Here is a 9,228-nt window from a genome sequence, read left to right as displayed (position 1 = left end):
ATTGTCAATGAAAACAATGTCCACAGCCTGTTCTGGGACCTGGAGGGGCATCCCAAGACTGCCTTCACAACCGATTACTGTCTATGTCCCGGGTTCTTCACATGAATGAGTGATGACAGAATACCGTGTTTCGTGATTTAGTAGTTTTGACTAGTACTTTTTTCTGTGTCAAAGAAGATTGTGGTCTAGTGTCTTAAGTTGCATAAAGTTCCACTTTGGTGTCAGTGCCAGACCCTTGCTATGACATTCCAGGAGCATGTCGAGAGCACTTATGTGCAGTAGATGTGTAGAAAGGTTTCTAATAGTAGGACACCTTGTGTGGAAAAAATCTGAGTGCTGGGACCAGTGGGATGGATGTTGGTTTGCCTCCTGGTTTAGGAGGTATGTGATGGAGAGTTGAAGCAGCTTCTCCAGACAGTGGAAGCATATTGACTGCATTCAAGTGGCTGGAGGGTGGAGACCCAGACACTGAAATGATAGAAGAAGGGATCACATGAAAATTAAAAGAGTTTTTTGGTAGGGAAGGGTGCTGAGCATTGAGACTTGCTCGATGGCAAGGCTGATGCCAGCCAGGTGCAGAGATCTCACTCGGCACTGTGTGCTTGTTTTAGATACTTCTGCTTGGAGCCAGCACCATTGCTACCTGTTGTGGGAGCCACCACCTTGCATAAAGGCTGTGCGTAAACTACGGCCAAAAAATGGCATTTGAAAGAGATCCAGCCTAAATGTGATCTGAAACCTTAGACAGTTGATCCACAACACCTCCCTTAAAAATTAGTATAAAAGCGGGACGGCAAAAGGATCGATCTGTAGGTCACACGCTTGGAGATTTCAATACGTCTCTGTTTATTCAGTGTCTTACTTTACACAAGGTTAGTAATAAAGTCAACAAATAGAATATCTCTCTCGGTTTCTTTTGCTCTGTTCATTTGACGCCTATATGTCTTTCTCTGATTTACTGGGGATATTCTTTTATATTCCGATGACTTTCAGCTCAATTAGTTATAGTCCTATTTCTTTGCTAGTAGAGAAGCCATTATCCATGAGTTCACCTTTTGAGAGAAGGAATCTCTGGTGTGTAGCCTAAATGTTTATCCTCCACTTCTTAAGAATAACCTCTGTTTATTCATTTGACTATTCTGCCCTGAAAGAAGAGGCAGTTGTAATCTTTGGTGTGTAGTTGAAGTATTCCCTAATCTACTATCTCTTTCTCTTTTATGTAGGGTGGAATGAAGAGAGGATCAGGTCGGGTTTAAAGCTCCTCATTCCCCACTGGCGGAGATCCAGCTAGAGGGAAGGGCCCTAACATCTCCAGGATTTTGATTGTGCGAACGTTCATATCAGATGTTCCTGGCTCATCACTTTTAAAACCTGACTCCTCTCCCTTCTCTTCTGCAGTCAGTCTTGTCATTGCTGGTGAATGGCCACGGGAAGGTAGTTTCCTTGTTGAGTAATGTGATCAGCTATCACCCATTTTTTTACCTGGACAGGAATCAGGGTTAGCTCCCTCTCCAACCTTAACACACTGACGTCCCACCTGCATCACCCCGGTTCTGGATTGTTTTACCGATGTAACTCTGCTGTCTACCCGCTACCTCGCCATGGTGTTGTATTTACTGAGTAAGACACTTGTTGGGCAGGGCCTGCTTTGTCACTTGTCGGTGGGACTCAAACTATCCCACTTTGGTCAAATTCCAAGTTTTTCATGACCAAGGAAGGGAGTGCTCTGCAGAGAATGAGAAGAGCTGCTTTGTGGCCAGTACTGGCCTGCGCTGGTGTGCCTACAGCACTTTTCAGTATTGCCTATGTAAAGTGTACCCTTTTCAGCCAGTCTCCCACTTGTGTGGGGACAACACCTGACATCTGCATGGATGAGTAGGCCTGCTAGTACCTAGAAGCCTAAGAGGACTCACCTACCAGACACAAGTGCCCATCTTGAAGGCCTTCTTTGCTAGTCCTTGCTCTTCAGGCCATGTCGTGAGTAAATCTGCCGCCCCAGCCCTACATCACAGAATGCGCCCATTAACCATATGAGCCACAGCTTGTAAAACGGGGCTGAGCCATGAAAAGACTTGGAGACTGAAGACACAGAGGCAAATCTACTGTTAGAATCCACAGACTTTCTATGTTTGCGCATGTAGCACAATGACCTGTTGAACAGATCTACGCATTAGCCAGTCAATCGATAACTATGCCCATATACGGCAATTGAGGGACCATAGATACTAGGAGAACTCCTAGAAGTCATAGGGACTCCATAGGAGGAGTAGCGCTTTACTGAAATTCATAGATGACATTACAACCTGGTAACTATAACCCTATTTCAAATTTGCAGTATTTCGCTTTTCTGTGAGATTAAAGTATTTCCTTTTTAGAAAATAAGCCTGGTGATGGCCAATACATTACTATGCTTGTTCACATCACATTCTTTGCCAATGCCAGCCTATCCATAGGTGTGAAGGGCATTGTCCCCCCATGTGCGTGCCATCACATCAAAAATATGTTTTATTGTAGTGTTTCCTTTCATGTTCAACTGTTTTACAAATGAATTCAATGAGTTCCGCAGCCACATTTTTACAAGCAATTGCCACTCTGGATGGTGTAGAAGTGAGCTGGTGCAAGCATAATGATTGGCAGCAACTATGCCAACTTGCAACGGTCAACCTGACATGCATACTTTCAGCTCTTCCCAACCTGCACTATGTTATGTTACGCTAATACGATTTTTAGAGAGCAGCGGTTACCCTGAGGTGTCCTGGTGCTATGTGCTGCCTACTGGTTAGTGGAGAAATGAGGTCAATGAGAGATGCCCCTGAGGACGGGGGAACAGACAAACCCTCCCGGTCTCTGTTGGAACACTGGGTCCGACTGCCCCAACTAGTCTGGGTGCTGCTGTCCTGCCGTTCACTAATACAAACAACATGAGCGCTGCATGGAGATTGGCTTAGGTGACAAGGTACACAACCCCAGTGGGATATCAGCACACATAAAAAAGGGTAGCAGGGCTTTAAGTGGGAAGAATAAACAGAACGGCAGTGCTTTAAATGGGAAAAATAAGTGCAGATACTCATTAAAATGAGTTAGAGGTGTGGCAAATGGGTGGGGCTAGGGGCGGGGCTAAGGGCAAGATATTATGATACATAATGACTTCTGTACCAGTTGTAACATATTTCAAAACACATGAGAAATGTGTTTATGTAACCAAATCATTACACAAAATGAAAGCCAAACAGGATGATATGTTAACATTTCCTTGTTTTTTAATATTTGCTGCTTCTTAATGCCATATGTTAATGATTGTTCTTTGGCACAATTCTATATATTCTCAAGCGTGCACACACACAGAGAGCGAAACAAGCTGAGATGAACTCAAAAACATTACACCCATTCCCTTTAAAATATCTCCTGATTCTCTCCCTCTTTCTATCTCTTTTCTCTCACACAAAAATAGGCACACACAGGCCGGCAAGCACACAGACATATAAATATGTATGTTTAAACAATTATTAAAGTTAACAAGAAATGCACAGGATTTTTGACTGTACACAAATTTGTGTTTAAATACCATTTCAAAGCCCATTCATGATTTCAGAACTCAATATCTGGTATTTTTATGGGCAAAAAGTGTCAATCCTAACTTCACCTGTCACCTCACTTCTATGCATTAATCCCTCCCCCTTCCTTCTATGTTCATCTTAACTTACCCTCAACCAAATCTATTTGCCAGTTGTCCTGGAGCTCATTCCAGGAGTGCTGCAGCGTTCCCTGCTGTTCATTTCTCTATGGGAAAGGCCAGTATTTAATTTGTAAAGAAATAAGTGCCAGGGCTCAAAGTTTTATCTCAGAACCTCTTTTCCAGCGCTGCCGAATGCGAGGTTGACATTTGTTTCATCTACCACCAGAAACTCCCTCCCTCTTTATCTTCATTTTGCAGGTACTTTTCACTCCTACTTTTTCCCTTTGTCTCTATTTTCTAGTTGTTACCTTCTTGCATCTTTACCCATTTTTACCTTTCTCTCTCGTTCTGACCCAATCCCTAAAAAATAAGTGCTATTGTACATCACCCTCAAACACCAGCTCAAATTAAGCAAGCGCCAGAGCCCACTCTTCTGCAAAATGCAGCGCTTCCACTCTCGATACAGTGTGCGCGAAACTGGGGAGGATTACCTCCTCCCCTCGCGGAGCTGCGAGAACAAAAGGTGGGGGCCAGTCAGCCTCCGAAAGCAAAATGTCATACGTATCCGAAAGATTCTCCCAAAATACCCCTTTTACAGTTCGCTGCATGTCACCTTCAATTAACAGGACAATTTCAAAAAGTCTTTCAGGGGGAGCAACATGTGTATCAGCTGTTTCAATCACAATAAAAGTCTCAGTCGCTGTCACCTTCAACAGTGGACGGAGGGCCTCTCTCACTATGGTAATCTCCGCCGCGCTGTCCAGCAAGGTCAGAGCCCACGTCAGATTCCGAAGCCGCGTTCTCACTATCTGGGGCATACCGATGCGCCGTTAAGGCTGCGACTTTCTTCTTGGCAAACTGCGGTCTCTTTGGCGTAGAGTCGTCCCGCTGATCCCCTTCACTTCGCGTGCGGGGCTGGCCACGTCCTTGCTGGCCACCCCTGCCCCTGCCGCCCCCTCCACCACCGGTTGACGGAGCCGATGAGTCCTGAAAGGAACGAGGAGAGCGTTGGTCAGAAGCCTGAAATCTCTCAGGCGATTTAATCGTCGCGCGATCGCGCAAATCATAAACTCGATCTGACTGCGCAGGCTGCGAAGGTGTAGGACCAGAAACCTGTGTCTGCTGTTGTTGTTGCTTACCCTGCTTCTGCTTTTTAGGCCAATTTTGTTTTTTGGACTTGGGTTGTCCACCCGTTTCCGAAGACTGTCCCTGGGGCTGCTTCCTCTCTTTTTCAGAAAAAGCTTTTAAACCCTTAGAAGTGCGGCCAACCATTTTATAAGCCGCCACAATAATTCTTGCCAGCTGACGGGGTTTCTCGGCCTCGGGAATTAACGCCAGAGCATTGGCCACCTGAAAGTTCACTGCATCCCCCTTGACATTTGCAAGGATAAGACCGCAAACCGTCTCAAACGAGCCGCTCAGGCGCATACCCAATTCAACCGCCGACTCTGGTCCGTGATCATCCTGAACACGTTTAAGGACCTCAGAAAGGTTTGACACAGACGGGGTGCCATAGCACCTCGAGTAAACCGCTGCAAAAGTCTTACCCCATGTTTCACAGTCAGCAAGTTCAGGGGCTAAATCTTTCGGTAAACTAAGCGTAAGAATCCGGTGTTTTTCACCCGGAGTCGTATTAGGAAACACAGCCTCCAGCTGGTCGAATTTCTCGGCAAGCCAGTAAGGAAAATCATCCTTATTCTCTGGCTTTCTGCCCATAACGGAATTCACCAAGACAGGACTGATATTCAAACCAGCCTGTTCCGCTCGAAGCTGCGCACCTGCGGGGGCTGCGCCATGAATATTACGACCAATGTAATGAACAAGCGCTCTAATCACTCCAACCGCGACATCATGAAGACGCCGCAGGTCACCCACATTACAAGTGGCGCGATTAGGATGAGGAGTAAATCCACCCAAAGCGGGCCAATTTGTGCCCGGAATGGACAAAGGACCTAACCTCGGAGCCGTTAAAGAATGGGGTAGGGCGCCACCAAACCAAACTCCGTGCTGCCAAGCGTCGATAGGTACTTCCAGTGCCCTGTACGGAGCATAAGCCCCCGGTACATCCGAGGCAGTGTATGAATGGAAGACACCCGAATTAGCGTCCACTGCCGGAAATGTTACCCAGGAATAAAACAATTCGTACGGGTACGCATGTTCCGCACTCACCACTAGAACCACAGCTAAGCCTTCCGCAGGTACATTATATGCCCGCAAGTGGTCGCGAACCGCGACGCGGCTATGCTGCGCTATGTCCACGGACATGTTAGCACAGGAAGTAAAAAGAGACAAAGAGCAGTATGTAGCACAACTGGGTAGTAATTCAAAGAAACCGTTTTTAGAAAAATTCAAGCTTGAAAAGACCTATTTCAAAAATAGGTAGGTTTTTCCGACACCACCGTTTACCGGAAACGGGAATGAAGGTGTCAAGGTTTGAATGATATACTACTCGAGTGTCATGAAATAAGGCCAACCAAACCGTTGGGCGCCATGTAGCAGGGTTTCCGTTCTCCCACAGAACTGTGCATAGAGATCTAGAACCTCAGTGAGTTAGGATGATCCAAAACTCATCTCAGTGTCAGAAATCCCCTTACCTAGCTAGCTACAGTGTCTCATGGATCATTATGGAATGATCCATGTCTTAGACAAACCAGAACATGATCTTTAGAATACCTCAGGAATCGTGGAACACATGAACACTCTTTCGTTATATAATCATTTCAAACCAAAACTGAGAGTCAAAGAACACAAGTGCAAGTTTGAAATATTTATTATTCAATGCAAAGTTCTCAAACGCAGTATCTTGTATAATACCAAAATGCAGATTATAAAAATCAGAGTCAGCAGCATAGTCACTAATCCATAGTAAGCAAAAGGTGCTAGCATGTTATAATGCAAAATCTATAGAAATCTATATCACCTATATTTCGCGCACCCTATCTAGCATATTATTTTATATCTAAGAAGGTCTCATTCGGGCTTTAGCAGGGCGGCCCCATACCTCTCAATGTCAGTAGGAGCAGATCACATCAACAGCTACCAGCTCTCTTCATGCGCAGCACCAAGTGTCTATGTTCATTCCGTGTAACTCTATCTTAAACCCGCGTAGAGCCCAAAATGTTGGCATCAACATTATTTGTGTTATGTCTAATGTGGTGCGAGGATCAGGCCTCCCAGCAACCTTGTGTTAGGTTAATTTTAGAGTGTGCAGCTCTCAGTGTGCAGACAGTTGTACCAAGTGTACCAGGCAAAGCTGATAGCATAGAAATAACATATTATTCTCAAATAAACCACCTCACCGCTTCTAGGGTGAAAGCGACAACAACAAGTATGTGTCGTGTGCAAAACTGAAGGCGAAGGAAAAAAGGCTGTTTAAACATGTAATGCACTCATGCTAACTTAACGCAATATATGTAACGAAATATCCATATGACACTATTGTACATCACCCTCAAACACCAGCTCAAATTAAGCACTGGATAGGATTTGTGGTGGTAGTGTGGGCCTAGACTTTGGCTCTCTGGGCCTATCTTGATTTTTGAATGTTAAAAAAACACGCACGTATTGGTTACCGGAGCTAAGCTGACAATACTTAGTTATTGAAAGGCTTCTCTCTTTCTGTGTAGCCGAGCATGTTCAACAAGGCCCGGTACAGGAGGAGGCAGTAACAGGCATTCACTGGCAGCTTCACAGTGAAGTGCATCCCAGCGGTCCCATCCAGCCCAGCTCTGGCAACAAAGTGCTCATGCACGAGGCTGTCCCAGGAATTAGATATATGCAATGGCAGGTCATCACTGCACAAGACGGCGAAGGAAACAAGAGGTCCAAAGTTAAAGGTTGAAAAAAGAAGGCACAGTGATATTTATTCGTCTACCTAACTTCACCCACTACGTACATTTCAGTAGCACTCATGACAGGCAGTGTCGTCTAGCGGCCGAACAGAACCTATCATTGCTGGTTCTGTTGGCTCAGTGAACCACAGCTTTCACTGCGGGGGCCTGGGATCAAATACTTGTGCACAGATTAAACCCCGTTGGGTTCTCTCAGCCTTTCACCCCGCTGAGGTCGTTAAAATGAGTATTATTAAGTGGGGATATCAACTAACACCAGTTAGTCAGTGCTTCAACATCCTGCGCATGCTACGTAAGATCTTCCGGATGATCCCCACCGAGACCAGGAAGACAGTCACCCAGGCCCTTGTCACCAGCCGTCTGGACTACGGCAACTCCCTCTACGCCGGAACCACCGCCAAACTCCAGAAGAGACTCCAGCGGATCCAGAACGCCTCAGCACGTCTCATCCTGGACATTCCCCGTCGCAGCCACATCTCCGGACACCTGAGAGACCTGCACTGGCTCCTGGTCAACAAGAGAATCACCTTCCGACTCCTCACCCACGCACACAAAGCCCTACACAACCAAGGCCCAGGATACCTCAACAGCCGCCTCAACTTCTACGCTCCCAAACGCCAGCTTCGATCGACCGGCCACGCCCTTGCCGCTGTTCCCCGCATCCGAAGAGCCACCACAGGGGGACGGTCCTTCTCCTACCTCGCCGCCAAGACATGGAACTCCCTCCCGACCCACCTCTGCCTGACCCAGGACCACCTCGCCTTCAGGAAGCAACTCAAGACCTGGCTGTTCGAGCAGTAGCGGACCCCCCTCCCCCAGCGCCTTGAGACCCTCCGGGTGAGTAGTGCGCTATATAAATGCTTTGATTGATTGATTGATTGATTGAGCGCTAACATGCCCAGGGTTGACCAAGAGGTTCTTAGGAAAATTCCACTTGCGCAAGGAGGATGGATGGCGATTTCAAAAAGGCATGGGAAAGGGGATAGTTCCATCAATACAAGACTGACAGCCTTATGCTGAGTAAAATGTTTTGTAGCATCCAGTACAATTTGACTTGCCGATGCCTTCAGTGGCGCGTAGTCAAAGCAGTCCAGATCACACCATTGTGGGTAAACACCAGGCTATGTCCCCCGACAGAGTAGGCCATGAAATGTTATATTAGCATGGGGTTTGGGGCTGACTATCTCCTGCCATTTTGCGGTCTAGGTAATTGCAATGTGATACCGGTGAACCAACTGGGCACACTCAGCAGTCAAAGCCGAAGTGTGACCGGAAGCGACTATTTTACCACAGCCAAAACCAATCTATGCACTCACTGTCAGATGCATCATAGACAGAGCTTCACTGAAACCAGACTTGACACAGTATTCATTTGTTCGCCATAGTTTGTCAATAAAACCGTCTGTAAAAATGTATCTGTTAATGTGACAGAAGAGGGGCTCGCGATAATCGAGCGTGTCACAGCTAAACAAATCAAAGTACTTACTTACTGGCAAATGCACTTAAGACAAACATTCATGAAACAGAAGGACACATTAATAACTTGTTTGCCATAGTTTAGCAATAAAACGGTTTGTGTAAAGGTAATTTTCAGTTCAACAGAAAATGTGCTAAATGAGTGTGAGTTACAGTTTGCCCGCCACTGTAGCTCATGCAGTGGTTCCAAAGTTCTGGGGAAACACTGCATTAGAGCAACAAGGC

The sequence above is a fragment of the Lissotriton vulgaris genome, chromosome 9 (genome assembly GCF_964263255.1).
Source record: "Lissotriton vulgaris chromosome 9, aLisVul1.2, whole genome shotgun sequence".
Lineage (NCBI taxonomy): Eukaryota > Metazoa > Chordata > Amphibia > Caudata > Salamandridae > Lissotriton > Lissotriton vulgaris.
This window is presented reverse-complemented; position numbering follows the sequence as displayed.